At 38.1% G+C, this 22,833-nt stretch overlaps 1 pseudogene; it reads left to right on the top strand.

The window, feature by feature from the left end:
• The first annotated feature begins 14,779 nt into the window (after window positions 1-14,779).
• On the top strand, window positions 14,780-22,571 carry LOC127546961 (pre-mRNA-splicing factor CWC22 homolog; annotated as a pseudogene).
• The last annotated feature ends 262 nt before the right edge of the window (window positions 22,572-22,833 follow it).

Here is a 22,833-nt window from a genome sequence, read left to right as displayed (position 1 = left end):
ATCCAAAGGATGAGCTGGGAGGCCTTAAAGAAGTCCATCAATGGTCTTATAGCAAACTCTATTTAGCCGAGAAAAGCTTGGTGTTCTTATAGATTCCTTTGAAAACATCCTTTATCCTAATATAGAAAAAAATGACAGAACTTGCAGCAACGGTCAATATTGGGAAGCCTAGACTACAAGTAAGCTGATAACTGATACCTAGATGTTACTGGTATGTTTGTGAGTGTCTTTAACATTCTGTTAGAAGTAACATGGAAGCAGAGAGAATGCCTGAGCAAAGTCCCTGGGATGGGAGAATAAGACTACTTTTTCAATTTAAGTGGAGCCTGTAAGAGAAAACTCAAAATGTAGGTTGGCTCAAAAATGTTTAGAGCCTTGAATAGCAGGCTATGGAACATGGTCCAAAGATTCCTCCTGAACAATTAACAAAAAAAACTGAGTTTCTGTAATACTCAGAATGCAGAAAGAAGAAAAGGAAAAAGCAATGGGAAATGGCGAAGAGGAAAGTATGTTAGGAAAACCAAGGGAAAGGGGTGGATTGAAAAAGGTCCACTTGAGGAACACTGCTGCGGTGAGGCTGATCTGACTCTGTCTAAAGATGTCTTCTCCCTAAGTTGATATATTAACGAGAGAAATGCTCCTGTCACTTTCCACATATTTTCCTCTTTTTTTCCCCCAGAAAGAGTTTGTGCCACATGGAGAAGGAAATGTATGTGACTCTTGTATATTAACCCTTTGGTAAAAAATTATTCTCCCACTGCAAGAGAAAGGGGAAAGATTTTGCACAGAGGTTTGCTAAGGAGTCTAAGATACTATTGAATTGAGAGTTGATTCGTGAACATAGCCTCCCTTCCTGCCTCTCACTTTTCTTCATCTCTTTCACCCTGTGTCCCATTTCCCATATTTGTGTGTGTGTGTGTGTGTGTGTGTGTGTATGTGTGTGTGTGTGTGTGTGTGTGTATGTGTGTGTGTGTGTGGTGTGTGTGTGTGTGTGTGTGTGTGTGTGTAAAACACTTTGAAATGTTTTCAAACATTTCACATCAAAGTCACTGAGGTGGAAAAATGAGAGACTGGTTCTTCAATGCGAATGGAGAATAGGGGAAAACTGGTAAGGTAGGTTGCAGAGAAAATGTTTAGGGGTGAAAGTAGAACCAAGATGGTGGAGATTCTCCAGAGATTCTCTCTCTTTTTGTATGACAAGAATAAAAGTGAGATTGAGCTAATGGACAGCTTTTCATTTAAACTCCATTAGATTTGGTTCCAAACCATTAGAGCTAGACAATCTTTACAGTAAACAAGAAGGCATCTATAAATAAAGTATTCATGTTTTTTAGTCATTATAATTATATCTATATTAAAAGATTTGAGGACCACTTTAAAAATAGACACAGAACAAAAAAAAACCTTTTTATTTTAAAAGAGATGAAAAACAACTATGGAAGGGACAAAAACAAAAGTCTGAAGAAGAAAGGATTAGGATGGAAATATTTTCAGCGGAAACCCTCTCCTTAATCTTCCTTGTGCCTTAGCCTCAGGTCAACTTCAAAAGAAAGAGAAGGTGGGATGATGATGTTGTTTTGAAGAATAGTGCCCAAATCTCTTCAACAAAGATGATTCAAACCAGTTCCAATTGTTCAATGATGAAGACAACCATCAACACCCAGAGCGAGGACTATGGGAACTGAGTGTGGTTCACAACATAGCATTTTCACTCTTTTTCTTGTTTTTTACTTGCGTTTTATTTTGCTTCTTTTTTTTTCTTGAATGACATAATAATTGTATAAATATGTATGCACATATTTAACTTAACATACATTTCTACCATGTTTAACATATATTGGACTGCTTGCATCTAGGGGAGGGCGTGGGGGAAGGGAGAAAAATTGGAACACAAATGTTTTGCAATGGCTAATATTGAAGAACTGTCCACACATATATTTTGAAAAATAAAAAGCTTTTATAAAAAAGAAAAAAAATGACAACAACAAAAGAATAGTGCCAAAGGAGTAGAAAAGAGACAATTTGTAAATGATATCTTTTGATCAGAACTTCAGAAAAAGTTAATGGAGAGATCAAGTAGTACATTTTTATGTACTTAATTATTAAAAAGGGGGTTCATTCCAACTCTATGGGACATTATTACTTTACTCTAAGGGGACTTTCCTTCCATCAGCATTTTCTTCACACTTGATTTCCTCTATTGAACACTCTAAAATACTTTTTGGGGGATCAATAATACTTTATTGGACACTATCATTCTAGATCCAGAGTTGGTCTCTGTAATGTTGGGGCTATCTTTCAGGAGATCCTCTGGATGGGCCTTGGTCTCAGCATGATAGTCACTATGAGGATAGTGAGGAATAGAATAAAAGTCTTTATTCTCACAGTCTGTCTTCTTTGCAGTCTGTTCACTCTGACTGTCTCCCCAGATCTCTTTGCAAGTAAATATTCTATTACAATTACATTATTACAGCATACAGAGTATGTGCCAATCTAGAGTGATAATATCATATCATACTAGATAAATGTGAACTAGAGAACCATTATCTCATCAATTCCATTGAGTTAACATCTTGTAAGTATCCTTGTTTCAAGTATACTTCTCCAGAGTTCCAGCCCTCTACTCCCTTTTTTTTTTTTGGTTTTGTTTTGTTTTGTTTTGTTTTAGAACACAGATGATCACGCCTACCCTGACTTCTCAGGAAAGGAGGTGAAAACGCCCTCCCTAACTGCTCAAGAAGGTGAGAACAGCAAACCAGATATTGTTAGCAGGTTTCCTCTGGACTGAAGGGTCTTACTTGAAATTGAAACAGGTATACATAAATCCATCAGCATGGGAGGTATCACACAAGCACATGCTAATATAATATAGGCTAGTAGTGATAAAACAAATAACATGAATCAACATGAGGAATTATACATGTCTATAAGTCCTAGAGGGAGGGTATATAAATAACAACCACACATACACCTCCTTTGATAGCCAAGAGATAGTTCAAACCAATCTATTGTCCATTACTTCACATGTCAGGAATCCAATGATTCCTGCAGATTTTGAAGTTCTGCAGCAGTCTCAGTGACAATTTTTGATGTTCATAAATTTATTGCTATACCTGCCATGCTCTTTCAGTGGTGGGCACAGTTAGAGATGGAACCATCTGATAATTTCTTGCATCTTTTTCTTTTCAAGGGTCTTCTCTTTTTCTGTCTCATGGACATGCAAGATGTAAATCTTACCTGGATCCTTTCTCACTTGCTCTTGAAGTTCCTTAAAGAGCTGATATATATTAGAGACTACAAATTTTATCTGGGCTGTGCCCAATCTTTGTACCACACCTACTGTATAGACTGAATTGGATATCATATTTCCATCTCCTGGATAATAAGTAAGAACTAGAATGATTGCATACAATTCATTCTGCTGAGTGGACTGAAAAGGAGTTCTGACTACTCTCTTTATAGTCAAATCATAAGAGTATACAGCACAAATGTTATGTTTGGACCCATCTGTAAAGATAGTTGGTCCTTTAATAGAAAACTTAGAAACCTTTCCTTCAAGAATCCATCGCCAATCATCTAATAGCCAGAATATCTTTAATGGAGACACGTGTGTAAAATTTGGAGCTGTGGCCAATAAAATTTGCCACTCTGGGACGGTTTCACAGCATACATTAATTTGTGCATTGGTATGAAATGTGTATATCTTGTCAGGTCTTATCCCAGATAATTGTACTGCTTGCTTAATGGCCTTTAATAAAATTCTAATCAGAAGCACTGGGTAACCACAACTTCATCTGGTTGTGCTGGGAGGGTCACCCACTCTATCACACTGTGTCCTTTGTGCAGGACTGCTGTGGGTGCCTCTTGTGTAGCAAAAATTGGTATTTCCAAGGGATTTTGAGTAAGTCTTTCAACCACATTGGATAAAGCCACTTCAACTTGTCTCAAAGCCTCTTGAGCTTCTTTTGTAAGCTCCATGGTGAGTTTAAAGTTTTGTCTTTATTTAAAATATCATATAATGGTTGCAAATGATAGTTAAGCTGAAGAAACGATGCATCCATTGGATATCTTCTATCAATTTCTGAAAGTCGTTTAAGGTGTTCAACTTCTCTGTTCTTAAAGTTTTTGTACTGTAAGGACCTTAGGATATACGTCATTTGCTAAATATTGAAAAGAAGCTTGTTTTTGAATTTTTCTTGAGCTATATGGAATTTGTAGTTTCTTAGTTTTTCTATAATCTTTTGTAGACATGCCTCTAACATTTGCTCCTCAGGTGCACACCCCAAAATATCATCTATGTAATGTAACAACATAATTTTTGGAAGTGCTTTTCTTACTGGAGTAAGGGCAGCAGCCACAAACATTTGACACACAGTAGGACTATTTTTCATTCCCTGTGGCAAAACTGTCCTTTCATATCTTTTATAAGGCTCAGCTAAGTTAATGCTGGTCACTGAAAAGGCAAATCTTTTCATATCCTCCTTATCCAGAGGGTTAGAATAGAAACAGTCCTTCATGTCTACAGCCAAAGTAACCATTCTATAGGCAATTGAGTAGGAGATGGAAGTCCAGGCTGAAGAGTTCCCATAATTTCCATCTGTTCATTTACTTCTCTCAAATCAGTCAACATCCTCTATTTTCCAGATTTCTTTTTTACAACAAAATATAGAGGGATTCCAAAGACTTAGAGAAGGTTGTAAGTGTCCTTGGTCAAGTTGCTCCTGTACTATATCTAATAAAGCCTGAATTTTTTTCACTTTGTAAGGGCCACTGTTCTACCCATATTGGTATATCAGTTTTCCATTGAATGGCAACAGGTGGGAGTGCGCGCAGGCCTTCAACAGCAGCCCTATCTAAAAAGCCAAGATATTCATTTGTAATCCTAATTGTTGTAAAATATCTCTTCCCCACAGATTAATGGGGATTTTTTTAACTACAAAAGGAGAAAAAACTTGTTTTATCTTCAAATATCCATTTCAAAGAAGTAGCACTAATTTCAGCTATTAGTGTTTCTCATATGCTTGTCTCCTGTAATGTTTGGCCAATGACTGGGCCAATTGGCACTGCTAATGAGTGTAAGATTTGGACCTGTGTCTACCAACCCTTTCAGTGATATTCCATTTATATAGAAAGTGGACAGAGGAAGGTCAGCTATAACAGCTGCAGTCCAGAATACTCCTGGATTCTCTTGTTGGGAATCAAAATCTAGATAAATCATGATTGCCTATCCAGAATGTGTATCAATAAACATTTGTATCAATAAACCTGATGTTACTACTTCTCCTGGGTATAGATCACACATTGTCTACCTGTATTAGTTACCGGGATATTAGCAACACATTCCCCATTTTCCCAAATAAGTGTATGGATAGACACTGTTTTGTAAGCACTTTCTGGAGGTGAAATGGTCTAACCTACTGTTCCTGGAGGCAAGGGATTTATAGGCCAGACAGGGACAGATTTCACTTCTCCAGGGGATATTTCAGTAGTCCCAGCAGCATATAGCTCTATTCTCCCTAACTGCAATCCCTTTTCCCCCATCAGATTGCTTCTCTGCTGATTGATCATATTGGAGGACTAAACTTTAAAAGACTCTGGGTGTAACAGTGGCTGCCATCATGCCCCAAGTGTTTCTTTCTTTCTTTTTTTCTTTTTGGCCTGGGGCCCTGGAGCCAAGCCCCACTTCCTGTTTTTCTGAGTCACTCTACATTCTGGTGCCCAATAGAAGCCCTTGTGGCATTTTGGACATGGGGTGTTGGGTCTTGTTCTCCCACCCTGTTTTTTCACTTTTATCTTTTTGCCAACATTGAGCTTTCAGATTCTCTGCCTTACCATTAGTGAAAGCCCTATTGTCTCTTTGGAAGTCCCTTCCCAAAAGGGACCCTGCCTTCTCATGTACACATCTTGAAAAGCCTGCATCATATTCTGGGCATAAAAGGTATTTGTGCCCACTATGACAGCATTTTATGATCTCATCTAAAGGAGCATCCCTTTTTAAACCTAGTATAATTCTTATAATCCTTATTAGCATTTTCTCTAGCCAGTTATATCATAATTTCTGTTGCTTCATTTTCACCAATACTTCATAAGACAGCTGTCTGCATATGTCCCACAAAATTAGCAAAGAGTTCATTAGGATCTTGAACTATTTCTGTGAAGTCTTCCCCTTTATCTTGTGTTCCTGGGTGTCCAGTGCTTTGATAGCAGCAAAAGTGATTTGCTCATATGCTGCCAAAGGGAAATTAACCTGTGCTAAAATGTCTGCATAAGGACCTACATCTGCTACTTGGTCAAAGATGACTGGGATATTAACACCAGGTTGCCTGTTTTGTTGGGCTTGTATTCTACAGAGTTCACTATACTCAGAAGGCCATAACAAGCTTTGTCCAGGCTCTAAACATGTTCTTGCTACAGATTTCCAATCATTAAAGATTAAAATTTTAAAAGCCAAATTCTGTAATAGCATCTTAATATAAGATGGTATAGACCCATAAAGAGTACAAGCCTTTTTCAGATCTTTGATGATTTCCAGATTAACAGGAGTCTATCTTCTCCTGACTTGACCTGAAGAGTTAAGCTCTTCAATCACAGGGTAAGCTTCTATTCTCAAACCAGATGTGTCCTATAATGTCCGGACTAGCTCTCTGGAGGATCTCGCCTTGATCTTAGTGGAGGAGTGCAGGAGGATGGTCAAAGATGGAATTTAAATTCTTTATTGTCTCCTTCAGTCTGTTCACTCTGACTGACTGACTCTGTCCCCAGTTCTCTCAGCCTTTACATATCCTATTATAATTACGTCATTATAGCATACTGAGTATAAGCTAACTAGAGTGATTATATCATTATATCATACTAGATATGTGTGAACTAGAGAATCATTATCTCATCAATTCCACTGAGTTAACACCCTCTTGTAAGTATCCTTATTTCAAATATACTTCTCCAGAGTTCCCTCTCCCTACATCTCCTGCTTTCTTTTGTTTTAGAACATAGGTGGTCATGCCCTCCCTGACTTCTCAGGAAGAGAGGTGAAAACACCAAAATGAGGTGATCATGCCCTGCTTAATTTCTCAGGAAGGGAGGTGAGAACACCAAATCAGATATTGTTAGCCAGTTTCCTTTGGCCTGAAGAGTCTTACTTGAAACTGGTATATATGAATCCATCAGCATGGGAGGTATTACACAAGGACATGGTAATATAATACACACTAGTAGTGATGTAACAAAAAACATGAATCAACATGAAAAATTATACATGTCTATAAATCCTAGAAGGATGGAATATAAATAACAATCACACATACACCTCCTTCAGTAGCCAAAAGATAGTCCAAAATCAATCTATCCTCCATTACTTCATGTGTCAGGGACTCCAGTGATTCCTCAAGTTTTGAAATCCTGCAACAGTCTAATCATGTGTCAGGGAATTCAACGATTCCTGCAGATATTGAAGTCCTGCAGCAGATTCATCATGTCTCTTGGACTCCAATGATTCCAGGAGGTGAGAACACCAAACCAGATATTGTTAGCAGATTTCCTTTGGCCTGAAGAGTCTTACTTGAAACTGGTATATATGAATCCATCAGCATGGGAGGTATTACACAAGGACATGGTAATATAATACACACTAGCAGTGATGTAACAAAAAACATGAATCAACATGAAAAATTATACATGTCTATAAATCCTAGAAGGATGGAATGTAAATAACAATCACACATATACCTCCTTCAATAGCCAAAAGATAGTCCAAAATCAATCTATCCTCATGTGTCAGGGACTCCAGTGATTCCTGCAAGTTTTGAAATCCTACAACAGTCTTATCATGTGTCAGGGAATTCAACGATTCCTGCAGATATTGAAGTCCTGCAGCAGATTCATCATGTCTCAGGGACTCCAATAATTCCCAAAGATTTTGAAGTCCTGTATTAGTCTCTTTAACAATTTTTAATGTTAATGAATCAATTGAGATACACAGAGGGTTAACTGTCAGACTCTGTGGCACAAGTTGTCAGAGATGGAACCACCCAATGTTTCTTGGGTTTTATGCTTTGTTTCAAGGGTCTTCTCTGTCTTTCTTCAATGGACAATTTGAATAGGGCTTGTTGACACCCATCTGACTTTATTAGATATTTTAAAGCCAATTGTATTATATTGTACATAAGAAATGTTTCCTAAGTAAGTGAATTGGGATCATTAGCTTCATAATATTCAATATATGCCTTTAATTTTTTTTCCATAGAAAGCCAAGGAGACATGCACTCCAATATATTTATGAACCCAGTGATCTGCTTATGAGATACCAACAAAACTTGCTTCTCTATTCATCTGACTATACATGTTACACACTCCCCTTTGGGTCAGGGATGCTTTTTTCTTAGTATTTGCCCCTTTTCTGCTGAAAAAGAAAGTGACTACATTAGCCCTTACCAAAGTTTCCTGCTTGTCTATTTTAGACTCACCCTAAAGTCACAGGGACTTCTGGACCAAGCTTATGATCATGCTAATCCAGCTGCTGAGTGTAGGGCCACATGTCTAGAATCTCACTCTAAGGCGCCATGTTTATTGCCCCACAATGTAGTGTCTACTTCCAGTGCCCCACATTTAGTACCCCATATTGGGTGCCAAGATATAGTGTCTGGATTAGCTCTCTGGAGGATCTCTGGACAACCCTTGATCTTAGTAGAAGAGTGAAGGAGGTAGGAGAGCCCCCAGGATGGATGGTCTAAGATGGAGTCTTAAGATGGGGTGTGTGTTTCTTTTCTAGTCCTCTCAGCCCTTAAATACCTCAGTATGATAATACCTCAGTATGATTACATCATTACATCGCACTAAGTATGTGTGAACCATTATCTCATCAATCACACTGAGTAAGCACCCTGCTGTAAGTATCCCTTGCTTCAAGTAGAACACAGATGGTCACACCCTCCTTAATTTCCTCAGAAAAAGGTGTGAACACCAAAAGGAGGTGGGGAGTCAGACCAGACATTGTCAGCAGGTTCCCTCTGGGCTGAAGGGTTTTATACCTTACCCAGAGTTCCCCCCTATCTTTGGCCCTCTACTCTATCCTCTATTCACTTGGTCATCCAGTTACCAAACATTAAATTGCCTTCTAGAAAATTGATGTTTTAAGCTAGGTGACGCAGTGGATAGAGCACCAACCCTGAAATCAGGAGGACCTGAGTTGAAGTCTGTTCTCATACACATAACACTTCCAAGCTGTATGGCAGTGGGCAGGCCACTTAAGCTCAATTGCCTTAGCAAAAAAAAAAAAAAAAAAAAAAAAAAAATTGATGTTTTAGTTGTTGGGGATAGGGAATAAGTTAACACCTACATTTTCTGATCACTGAGATAAAAGGCCCTGTTATAGGCCAGAACTCTGTACTTGAAACAAGGTGTTAAGTCAGTGGAACTGATAAGACCCTGGTTATCTAGTTTAGCATGGTGATAGAATAGTAATAGTTTTCTAGTTCAGTACATGTATTTAGTACTTAATATAGTTCTGCAAGATTGACATCTAGTTTACAAGATTCACACGCTGGGACAAACTCAGCCAGACTGATTCATTCCATCTCATACCACCATGAAGGCTGTCCTGTCCTCTTGTATTTCCTCCACTGAGACCAAGCTGGCCCAGGCCCCAGGCAAGGAGATAATATTGGACACCTGGCTATTCTTTTAGTGATTACTCAACTGAAACAAAGGTTTGTCCAGAGTCCAGAAAACCAACTGGAGCACTACAAGATCCCAATCTTTCTTGCCAACATAGCTTTTATTCTACCTAATAGACAGTCCTTTGAAGGAGGTATTTATTCCTATGTAAACTGTGAAGCTACCTTCAGAGAGCCTCTCCAGAAAACAAAAGGAGGCAGGGCTCTTCCTTTCTAAACCTTGGAACTTGAAGGGATTGGATTAATATCCCAAGCCTCAGGGCTCCTCCATTACTTCCTATCATTTGGATTTGATCTTTTGACTTTTCAAGGAAGATGGCCAACAACCCAGTATCAGAGGAGAGCAAGTTGTATTCTTTTGGTAAGTATGAATTTGTCCTCAAATTCTGCCTGAAATTCAGTTACTTTTCTCTGGGTGAGATAGGAAAGCTTCCAAATGGTATTTCTGTGGTTTGATTGAATTTAAACTTAATTTCTTCTGTTAGGGGCTAATTTTAGTTTTAGAAGGCTTTTTACAAGTTCAAATTTCACCTCAGTTTCTGTTTTAGGATACAGTGCCATGACCTTGGTCCTTGGGGAAAAAAAAGGTCACTGAATGAACTAAGTCTCTTACTAGCTCTATTATATAACATTATATAGTCAATTTTTGACATTGGGAGTAACTGGGCTCAATCTCACTCTTCTCTTCTGTTTTAATACTCTCCCCATTCTCCAAATCATCCAGACAATTTTTTTTAAACCTATTTGTGCATTGTACCACCCAAAGTGAATGCCAAATACTGAATGAATTAGTAAACAGTTTGCTACAGTCTCAGGGCATGAGACATGAACATTTATATTTAGAGATTTTTATAACAGATTATGACAATAATGGTGCATGTTGATCTATTTCGATGGGATAGAGGGAAAAGCAGAAGGATTCAATGGATAAAGAAATGGTTTCAGAGATGGGAAAACCTGACTAAAGAGTTGCATGTAAAATATATGGGCTGAGATAAAGAAAGTGCTAAACTCAAATGCCAACCAATAATGTACTCTAATACTGCCTACTAAGGGAAGAAAATATTGTTGTTTCTGTAATCTAACTCTCCAATTCTTTTTCTCCCTTTCCTTTAGATCACAGTTCCAAGTCAAGAAGAAGAAAACGGACAAAATTCAATAAAGAACAAATAAATATTTTTGTTAACTATTTTGCAAAGAACCGCTATCCTGGCATAGAAGAAAGAGAGCACCTTTCAAGGCTGACCTGCATTCCTGAATTACAAATAAGAGTAAGTAGAAAGCTTATGTCTATGCTATAGATATGGAAATGACTAGATATAGATATAGATAGATACACATGTATCTATGCCTATATATACATATATGTATGTGTCTTTAAAATTTTTGTATAGCTAGATGTAGAGGGCTGGAATTCTGGAGAAGTATACTTGAAACAAGGATATTTACAACAAGGTGTTTACTCATTGGAATTTGTGAGATAATGGTTCTCTTTTACATATGCTTAGTATTTAGCATGGTGATATAATAGTTCTACAGTTGGCACATACTCAGTATGCTGTAATGATGTAATTGTAATAGGGTATTTAAGGGCTGAGAGAAGTGGGGACAAAGTCAGACTCAAACCGAGACTGGTTGAGACTGGGTCAGACTGCTGGAGACAGACAGTCAGACTGGGACAGACTGAGATTGGATCAGACTTTGAAGGAGACAATAAAGACCTTGGACTCTATTCCCTTACATCCTTGTGATGACCATCCTGCTGAGAACAAGGCCCATCTGGAGGACCTCCAAAAAACTATCCTAGACATTACAGATAGAAAGGAATCTATCTATAAAATAATATCCTATATCATCTCCTCTTTCCATATACCAATGTGTATAGGATAATGTCTATTTGGACACATTCATTAAATTATCTTCTCATTCCTTATTGTGGAACGGAGGAAACCCTTAGCTTCATCTTTTTTTTTTTTTTTTTTGGTTTTAAATATAATATTTTATTGAATAAGAAATCATCCCTTCCATTTCCCAATACTTTCTTTTTTATTTTATCTTATTTTTTTATAATAGCTTTTTAATTACAAGATATATGCATGGGTAATTTTTCAGCATTGACAATTACAAAACCTTTTGTTCCAATTTTTCCCCTTCTTCTCCCTACCTCCTGCCCCAGATGGCAGGCAGATGAATACATGTTAAATATGTTAAAGTATATGTTAAAAACAATATATATACATGTCCATACAGTTATTTTGTAGCACAAGAAGAATCGGACTTTTTAATAATGTAACCTGTGAAGGAAATCAAAAATGCAGGCAGACAAAAATAGAGGGATTGGGAATTCTATGTAGTGGTTCACTCTCATTTCCCTGAGTTCTTTCTCTGGGTATAGCTGGTTCAGTTCATCACTGCTCTATTGCAACTGATTTGTTTCATCTCATTGTTGAAGAGGGCCATGTTCATCAGAATTGATCATCATATACCAATACTTTTTTTTAATATCCAACAAATAGGTCTTCATGGTAACAAAGGATAATTTTAAAAAATTAAAACTTTGACCACATATAATAGTATAAGTTTTCTTCTGTGCTTCATCATCTCACTTGAGTTATCTTCATGCAATATTTGACATGGCATCAATTTGTGTTCTGAGGTCTTTTGTTGTTTTCCCTGCTTTTATGCATTCCCAGATGCATTAATCTAAGGGAACAGGTGATTTGAATTCCCATGGAAGATTCTTTCAACTACACTGAGATCACGTCCTCACTTCTTGCAACTACAAGCAGTGGTGCCAAATGATGGACATCCCTTGTATTTCTAATTCTTCACCACCACAAAAGAGCCTCTATATTTCTGCATAGGTTCACTGCTGCTTTTTTGTCTCTTTGTGATACGGACATAATGGTGGTAAGCAATACCACTTTAAAGAAACAAAAAACTTATATCTTTTTAATCGCAAGATAAAAATCAGTTTGAAGTCAGTTTTACAGATATCATATTTTTTTCTCCTCACTCAGGATTGGTTTCAAAACAGAAGAATCAGACATCCCATACAACCTAAAAAGCGAGCATCTGAGGATTCCAACAACTCAAGAAAACGGATGTGCCTGGAAAAAGTATTTTTAAGTCCTATTGTAGAAGAGGATATCTCTAAGCAAAACCTGGTGACACCCAATGCATCCAGGTGTCTTTCCCAGGCAGGTGAGCCTGGTCAGGAAGCTGGCCCAAAGAGGAACGGCTTCTTTGAGAGGAAGAATGCAGCACCAACCACTGAGAACACTTGTATGGATGGATATGGGATTTCTGCCAAACCTCATTCTGTCTCATCCCAAACAGTGAGACCAACAACTGAACTTCAGCTTGGTGATCTCCCCAGACCAGTGTCCCAGGGAAGCTTCAAAAAGTGGACATCTTCCTGGGCCCTACAGGAAACAAAAGGGCCAGAAAATTATGACTCACGCACCTCCTTTTGTAGAGAACTGAAGCCACCTATGCAGCAGCAGCAGCAGCAGAGATGTACAAGGGACCAGTTCTACTCATGTTCTCATCCAGTCCAAGACACAAAGAAGCCTTCACCTCAGCACCAGAATCATCTTATGTTGCAACAGTTGACCCCATCCCAGCATCAGTCACCCCAGGAGTTGCAAGTGCTTACCCAGTTACTCTCATTGGTGAGAGAGAAGGAGCAACGAAAAGAACTGTTGCCTTCTTTTAAACAGCAAGAACTGCATCCTGTTGATTTATACAAGAGAACTGTTGAATGTGGCTCCACATTATATCTTCATGATGGCTCTTTGGCATCCTCAAGGGGTGACATGACAGTCCCCATGGGTGATATGGCTGCCCCTCAGAAAGCTGTGATTTCCCCTCAGGGACATGGGACTGACCATCAGGGAAATGTGGAAACCCTCCTGGGAGCTCTCACTGCTTCCTCAGGAGATGTTGCTGCCCCCATAAGAAATCTGACTGTCCCCTTGGGAGATGTGACAGCTCTTCTGGGAGATCTGATTGACATCTTGGGAGATGTGGCTGACCCTCAGGGACATCAGCCTGTAGATGGGGGAGATGTGACAGTTCTCCTGAGAGATCTGATTGCCCTTCTGGCAGATGTGGTTGACCCTCAGGGACATCAGACTGACCCCCAGTGAAATCTGAGATACCAAATGCTATATTCACAAATGTTAGGCTTGTAGGTGTCTTGTTCTCTGTGTTAAGTGATGAATTCCAAATAACATGAAGATTATGGATCTTGGCTTATTCAAGGAATATGGATACCTTGGGGTGACAGACACTTATAAAATCATTTAGCTTTGTCAGTTCAGTGCATATTGATTATATGAGAGCTTGAGCAGGTCCAGGACCAAATTGAATGTTAGAAAAGTGTGATTTGTTTGGGGTTCTTGTATATTTGTTAGTTTGTATTTTGTGGGGTTTGTTTTCCCTTCAGGGGGCTTTTCTGGAACAATTTGATGAGAATTATAATTTTGTTTTGGTTTTTTTTATTTTCAAGGATAGGTTATTTTTTGTTGTTGTTTCTGCTCAAGGCCTGTCAAGATCATTTTGACAGGCATTTTTTTCAGAATGATGTATTTAAAATGCATGAAAATATTACAAAGAATTAAAAAAGAAAAATGTTATTGAAAATAAAAAAAAATTAAATTAAAAAATTTGAAAATGTTATTCTTCATTCCCAATTCATAAACCCACTGGAAATCTTTCCTAGGGAAAAATGCTGTCCTAGGGTGTATAGATTGTTTTATTCAAAAGATACAACAAAGGCTCTTGTACAAATAAATGTTTCTTTTCAAACTTCCCTCATTTCTGCCCCTGCCCTTCTCTTACTAGTTCGCCAAGCTAGCCAAGTAAACCCTTATAGCTTATCTTTTCCAAACAAAATAATTTATTTAAATGTAATTGGTATTTGTATTGTGCTGACCAAGTTAGATAAGCAAGGATTCAGCTAGTCATTGGTGGCTAACATTTACAAATCAGGGCTCTTAAGTATGTAATTCACATACCTTGGTATTTCAAGTAAAAATACTTTAAAAATCCTAATTTTTCTTCAGGTATAATGAGAAAGGCTATTTATATACCAATATGAGGCTATGGTCACAGTACAGGTAAAAATATAATGTACATGACGGCAAAGAGAGTATGAGGGAAAGATGATTTCCTTGAAGAAGATCCCCTCAACTTGTTGCCACCCAGTCTCAAAATATTAACGTCAAAGTTTCAAAAACTTATGAAAAAAATAAAGAACCAGGGGCAGCTAGGTGGCACAATGGATGGAACACCAATCCTAGAGTCAGGAGAGTTGTCCTCCAGCCTCAGAAACTGGATAGCTACATGATCATGAAGAAGTCACTTAACCCAAACTTCCCTGAAAAGTAAATAAATAAATAAAAGGTAGAAAGGGAAGGGGCGGGGGGAGGGGGGGAATCGTTAAAACACAGAGAACAATGTGATGTTTGTAAAATGCTTTATCTATTTTATCTCATAAGGTTCTCATAGAATCCTTGAAAATTAGTAGGCATAACAGTGTTTATATGTTAGATACAACCTGGGTCTCCCAAGGCAAGAAATCTGAGACTGAAGCATTTCCCTTTACCCAAGCAAATGGAGGCCTTCTCTGCAAATGAAATTCTTAGAAAGTGGCCAAGATGCCAGAAAGCATCAGTGTCTTGGCCAGCATCTCAGTCATTAAGTTGCAGAGACAATCATTGAGTTCAGGTCTCTCCCACCTAATTTTACCTCCATTTTTATACATGACAAAAATGAGGTTTAGAAAAGTTCAGTGAGCACATAGCTGATGTGCTGGACCTGACCCTGGGCCATGAAAAAGCTTATGAAAATGACTAACAAACATTTTCTAAAATCACTAACATAATTATGTTTACATTTATTGGGTCCTTGGAAGGAACATCTATCCATAAACTTCCTTGAGCCCTGGTAACCAAATTGCTGTTTTGACTAATTTTTGACTATTGACTATTGACTAAATTGACTATTTTTTAATAGATTCTGTGGCAAAGCTACTGTCTGAAAAAGATTCTGTGTTCAGCCACATTAGTGTTCTCAATGTGGCTTTGACCCAAGATTTTGGTATAAAAGCTTTCTTCCCCTTCACCCTAATTGTCAATTAATTATCCATGCTATTTGATCTGCTTCTTTGGCCTCTTCCTCAGCAATAATTTTAATGTAGCTCTGGTCCAGGTCTGTGGTCTGAGGAGTCGCATGATATTCCAAAATCATGTGCACAGAACCTTTACCAAATAGCCACAGACATGTATCCATCTCCCTCATGTGCAAGACTGCTAAATTCTAAGTCAGAGACATTAAACTCACCCTTCCAAGAAAATTGTTCTTTAAAATGTTTATGAGTGAGGACTCTGACCAGTAGCCACTTTGACCAATGTAGGTCTTTTCAGTACCTTGAACTCAAGTGATATCAGATGATAGGGAATAAATATCTGTGTCTACTTCTCCCTCAATGATTAACAAGGGAAATCCTTCTTATTTTGTTCAATTGTAAACTTTGTTGGAATTAGGGGGAGGAGTATAGAAAGATGACTTCTTGGAATTGGGGTAACCCAACCAGTTTCTTCTCTGAGAGGAGAGACTATCTTCATTGCTTTCAGACTGTTGTTAATACTCACACAGCTTAGCATTTGAAGAAGTGAGGAAATGGAAAGAAAAAAGCTGTATGTACTTCAGTAAGCATTTTCATTGACCTCCTAATTTTCTTCCAAGCTCAGTTTAATTGTTCCCTCCTAAGAGGCCTTTTCTGATATCCTCTGTCCCAGCTGCCCTATTTTCCCCTTTCCCTGGAATGACTTTGTATTGTTATGATTTTTATGTCCAAGTTGTCAAATATTGGGTCCTTCAGAGCAAGGATTGTTCACTTTTCTCTTTAGATGTTCAGCACCAAGCACAATGATTGGTACAGAGAATACCCTTAAATGGACTTAATTCAGGGCATATCTACAGAATGCCTTCCATGTGCCAGACTGTTTGCTGGAGTTCTGTAGCTCCTCGTATGTGGGCAACTGTTAAAAAATCAGGCAGTACTCAATTGGCCTCCAAGATAGATGAGGCAGGCTTGGCTAGGAATACAAAGGCAACCTGTAAGAATCTCTGACCTCATGAAACCTACATTAAACCTAATTTTTAAAAAAGTACTTTACATTCTACTGGAATTATCCCAATGTAATGGGAACAAAAAAAGTGATTCCAAGAGGGAAACATAACACAATCAAGTTTATTATTTCTGTAGGCATGAAAAGTCTGGGGAAACAAAGGAAGGGCTAGAAATGATGGATTTTTGAGGATCTGAATTGTCATTATAGATTGTTTTAAGAGCAAAAGCAGCTCTAAATTTAGATAGTGCTATAGGCCCAAACAAAGATCAAATTCATGTTTGTTTTTCATATGAGTTTCAATTTGCAACTTGTCAATTTTTATTCTTCTATTCAAAGTTTAAACTTAAAAAAAAGTAAAGAAACAAACAAAAAATTCCAACCAATCACTAGTCACACTGGGAAAGACTATCTCTGAGGACTTGCTCAAAGGAGGATGAATTCTTTTAGTAACAGTAAATCAAAACTGCCTGATATATGAGGGTTTGGGAATGCATATCCATGGAGTAAGTGCCCACACAAGATATGAATCCTTGAATTCAGAATTTTGTTAAGATGCTGTTTATTGATTGTTTAATATCTTACTGTGAGGGATGTGGAAGACCCCTACCCAAAATGACTATTCAGAGATCACTCAAAGTAGAAAGCAGAAAAATTGTTTATTATAGTGTCTCATGAGAGGCGGGCAGTCCAGCTGAGAGTTAAAGTACTCCCAGCATGAGAGCCAAAAAAATCAGTGAATACACAGCTTTTATAGATTTTGTTACAAGAGATTACATCACAAGTAAGAGACTATTGAGAGAAGGGCAGGCATCTAATTGGTTGTTGCTATCTGGACAGATTGGAATGGAAGGCTTCTGGTTTAGGCCTTCAGACTTTATTTTTTTTTTTTAAATTTTATTTTATTTAATAATAACTTTGTATTGACAGAATCCATGCCAGGATAATTTTTACACGACATTATCCCTTGCAATCACTTATGTTTCGTTTTTTCCCCTCCCTCCCTCCTCCCCCCCCCCCCCCCCCCCCAGGATGGCAAGCAGTCCTATATATGTTAAACATGTTGCAGTATATCCTAGATACAATACATATTTGCAGAACCGAACAGTTCTCTTGTTGCACAGGGAGAATTGGATTCAGAAGGTAAAAATAACTCGGGAAGAAAATCAAAAATGCAAATAGTTCACATTCATTTCCCAGTATTCCTTCTTTGGGTGTAGCTATTTCTGTCCATCATTTCTCCAATGAAACTCAGTTAAGTCTCTTTGTCAGAGAAATCCACTTCCATCAGAATACATCCTCATACAATATCGTTGTCGAAGTGTATAATGATCTCCTGGTTCTGCTCATCTCACTTAGCATCAGTCCATGTAGGTCTCTCCAAGCCTCTCTGTATTCATCCTGCTGGTCATTCCTTACAGAGCAATAATATTCCATAACATTCATATACCACAATTTACCCAGCCATTCTCCAATTGATGGGCATCCATTCATTTTCCAGTTTCTAGCCACTACAAACAGGGCTGCTACAAACATTTTGGCACATACAGGTCCCCTTCCCTTTTTTAGTATCTCTTTGGGGTATAAGCCCAATAGAAACACTGCTGGATCAAAGGGTATGCACAGTTTGATAACTTTTTGGGCATAATTCCAGATCGCTCTCCAGAATGGCTGGATTCATTCACAACTCCACCAACAATGCATCAGTGTCCCCGTTTTCCCGCATCCCCTCCAACATTCATCATTATTTTTTCCTGTCATCTTAGCCAATCTGACAGGTGTGTAGTGATATCTCAGAGTTGTCTTAATTTGCATTTCTCTGATCAATAGTGATTTGGAACACTCTTTCATGTGAGTGGTAATAGTTTCAATTTCTTCATCTGAAAATTGTCTGTTCATATCCTTTGACCATTTATCAATTGGAGAATGGCTTGATTTTTTATAAATTTGAGTCAGTTCTCTATATATTTTGGAAATGAAGGCCTTCAGACTTTAGATAATCCAGCTGACAATGGTTAAGCTAATAGACTAAATATCGAAAAATGTCAAACACTGATAAATGTCACAAACTTAGGTTAAATAAATATGCCTGTAACTAAGATTTAAATAAATATAGGCCTGCACATATTGCACTTATGCAGGATATAGGGAAACACAAAAATAATGAAAATAAAGAAAAAGAATTCACACATTATTGTAAGTTCTGCATCTCTCCATTCCACACATTACAGATATAAAGGCAAAGAGAGTTACCAGATAATCTCAATTTCCCTCAAAGATCTAAGATGTATAGTTCAAGTATAAATCTTCATCTTTGAAACTTCTTTGCAAAGACAGTTTGTGCAAGTCTTTCAGATGGGCTCCGGAGAAATCTCTTATGCCAAACTGTCTCATGTTGGTGACCCAGTCTAGAAACATTTGAGAAGACTCTCTGGCCACCACCTGCGCGAAATACAAAATCATCAGCTTACTGTCAAAGATTAAAGAAAAAAGATTATTCCCATATCAGAAGAGACTTAGAAATACAGACACAAAAATATATTGGAGCTCTATTGTCACTGGCACAACCACTTTAAAAACCTGTATTTGAAAATGGACTGCCGTGTTGCTATCATTTGAAAACTCCTGGGCATTTACCTGAGAAATCAAAGACAAAGGAAATGATCCCATGTTTAGAATTTATAATAGCACATTTTTGTGGTAGCAGAAAAAGGGGAGATAGCAATTTCCCCCAGAAAGATCTCAGTGCATTCAGTCACTGCTACCATCATTGGTGAAGGAGAAAGAATAGTCTTGAGAATAGTTCCCTGCTTTTAACCAAGTAACACTGCCATGTATGCAAGTATCCAAGAGGATTGTTGAGCTCCTTTCTACATTACTTCTTCCTAATAGCTCTCCAGAAATATCTGACGAACTCCCTGGGAAATCTTTGACACCTTGAGAAAGGGTACACCTGTGTGCATGGTAATTTTTAGCAATTTTTTTTCTTTTCCCATTTTATATTTAAGTTTAATTTTTAAAAAAAGGTTCCCTCAAAAATACCCTATCAATTAAGTATTGTGTATTCTGTTGAATTGGGAACAAAAGCCAAGGTTGCTTACATTCCCCTGGGGTTGAGATGGGGGAGGGGTGAGGGGAAGGGGTGGGGTGGAGTTCAGAATTTAAAGACAAGGAAAGGAGAATTTCAATAAGAAATTTTGGGGCCATCAATTTAGACCCTAGGAATACTGAAGCTGAAGGCCCTGAAAGTAAAGCCCTGATGCGTAAGGATGGGACTGGATTCCGGAATTCACTGATCTAGCAAAGTCCTTAAAAAGGAACTTAGCAAATTCTCTCTATTTGATAATTATAGCCTCTTACAACCTTCCTGTTACTAGGCTCATTCTGGGTCTTTAGTCCAAAGTCAAATTTCCTTCTAGGAAACTGAAGTTTGGGCTTGGGCAAAGTTTACAATTCAATTCCAAATTCATACTTTGTCTAAACATTCAGATCAGAACCCTTTCTCTGGAGTGAGGACTTTCTCCATTCTGATTGCAGGAAATGCAAATGCAAATTACAAAAAAAAAAAAAAAAAAAAGTAAGGATTGTTTTAGGGTTTGTGGATTTTTTGAAGGAGGGTGGTATTTATCCTTAGAATTGAGTTCCCTATCTTGCTCTGAACAATAAATGCATAGCTGAAGGAGTTTCAAAAATGTGACTTTTTAAAACGATTCTTTTGCATTCAAACTTTAAGGCAAAGTGGTGAAGCTCCAGATGAAAATTTTCCAATTAGGGAAGAAAAACCGACTACCAAGGAATTCATTCAATTGAATGTTTCTTGCCAATTGGAGCAGTTTGTGTACTGCTATAGACCACTACAGACGGAAGCAAACCAGATAAAATGTAATTCTGGTCATAAAAAAAGAGCTTTTTCAGAGGCGTGAGACTTATGAAGAACAGGAGTGATTTCCTCGAGACAGAGATTACCAGAGCTCAAATCAAGAATATTCAACACCAGCAAATTCGAATAATACCACTGAAGGAGTTAGAAAGGGAGGGATACCAAAAAAATTGGGGAGAAGGGGCGCCCGAGATTCTGATCGGAAAAGATACAGAAAATCATCTTCACCTGGCAGGAGAATGGAAAGAGTTCCAAGAGCTCAGAGCTCACGTGCTCAGGATGAGCCTTTGACAAAGAAGAAGAAAGATGACGTGCATCTGCTCATCACATGCACAGGTGGTGCATATGCTCCAGCAACGCTCAGGAACAGATTACTAATAAAAACAGCGTAGTGGTCCAAAAAATGAGCTGGGAGGCCTTAAAAAAGTCCACCTACGGTCTTATCAATAACGTGAACATTTCTAACATCGGCATTATAGTTCCTGGAACTATAGGTTCGATAGGATAGGAACGGAGGTTCCTGAACCTCCACGAAAATATCGTCAGGGGAAGAGGACTATTGTGTCCCTCCGTGTTGCAAGCACACTTTGTGCACGTCCAATCTTTACCCGGGTTTATGCGGCTCTTGTGGCCATTATCAATTCCAAGTTCCCCAACAAGTATCCTCAAAAGAGTCATTTTCAATTTTCGGAAAGGGTATCAAAGAAATAATAATCTAGCTTGTCTAATTGCTTCGAAATTTGTGGCACACTTTACTAACCAGAATATGTCCCATGAATTGAATGTTTAAAGATGGGTGCATTTCTTCCTGAAAGATCAAAAGATGATGGTGTTGAAGTAGCCACTGGATTTCTTGGTGTGTCCTTAGATTAACAGAAGTATCATCTAGAAGAATTAATGCGATCTTTCAACTTCTTGGTAGCCTTGTCCATGAATCTGAAATTGAGAAACGAGTTCAGTACATGATTGAAATGATGTTTGCAGTGCGTAAGGATGCATCATCCAGTCACATTGAAAGAACTTGATTTAGTAAAGGAAGACCAGTTTCCCTCATCTACTTTCATTGGAAGATGACTATCACCCAGAGGATGCACTCAGTGTCTTCAAGGTGGATCCCAATTTTATGGAAAATGAAGAAAAATAGACAGATATCAAGAAAGAAATTCTTGATGAAGATGACAGTGATTCAAACATAGACCAAGATGCTAGAAGTAGTGAAGAAGGTGAGAATGAGAAGAAAGTGATTGCATGACAAAACGGAAATCAATCGGGTTTCATTTTGTGGCACAGTTTATCTTGCCATTCAGTCAAATTTAGATTTTGAAGAATGCACTCACAAACTGCCGAAAATGGAGAAAAGCCACTTGCTCATCTCTTCTGCACTGACCCACTTCCATGGAGTGATTTTGAACGTATAACACTGAGTGAAAAAGCTACTACATCTTCCAGCAGAATCTTTGTCAAAATAATTTTCCAAGAACTTTGTGAATGCATGTGACTTCCTCCACTGAATGCCAGACTGAAGAATGAAACATTGCAGCCCTTCTTGGAGGGATTAATGCCCGAGATCATCCAAGAAATACTCGGTTTGCCATCAACTTCTTTACTTGCATAGGTCTTGGAGGTTTAACGGATGAATTACGAGAACATCTAATAAAATGCACCCAAGATCTTCAGAGCAAAGAAATAAGATGCCGAGTCATCGGATTCCTTCTCTTCTTATCCTCGTTTGTGTTTCCGATGGTAGCGATAGTAGATTAGATCCTTCCAGGGACGGTGAGTCCTAATCCACGAGTGGCCACAGCTGTGACTCGGATAAAGAAAAAAGAACAAAGAATAGAAACAAATATAGAAATAGACAAAACATTAAAAAGAAAATAAAACAAATGAAAAGAAACTCATGGCAAATCAAATGAGGGGCAAGAGAAGGAAGATAGTAAGAGCCAAGAACTTAAGGAAACAGAAGTTTGGGACGGCGGGGATGGGGTGGGAAATATACACCAAAATTGAAGAGATTTAAAATGGGGAGAGAACTCAACAAAAGATGGCCCTCACACAAAAACTGCTACAGAACAATACAATTGAGGGATATAAACTAGAAAAGAAATTTGGTGGTACCAAGAAGAGGAGAAGGAAAAAAAAA

The sequence above is a fragment of the Antechinus flavipes genome, chromosome 2 (genome assembly GCF_016432865.1).
Source record: "Antechinus flavipes isolate AdamAnt ecotype Samford, QLD, Australia chromosome 2, AdamAnt_v2, whole genome shotgun sequence".
NCBI classification, from domain to species: Eukaryota; Metazoa; Chordata; class Mammalia; order Dasyuromorphia; family Dasyuridae; genus Antechinus; species Antechinus flavipes.
Note: the sequence above shows the minus strand (reverse complement) of the source record. Positions and strands in the feature narration are given on the sequence as shown.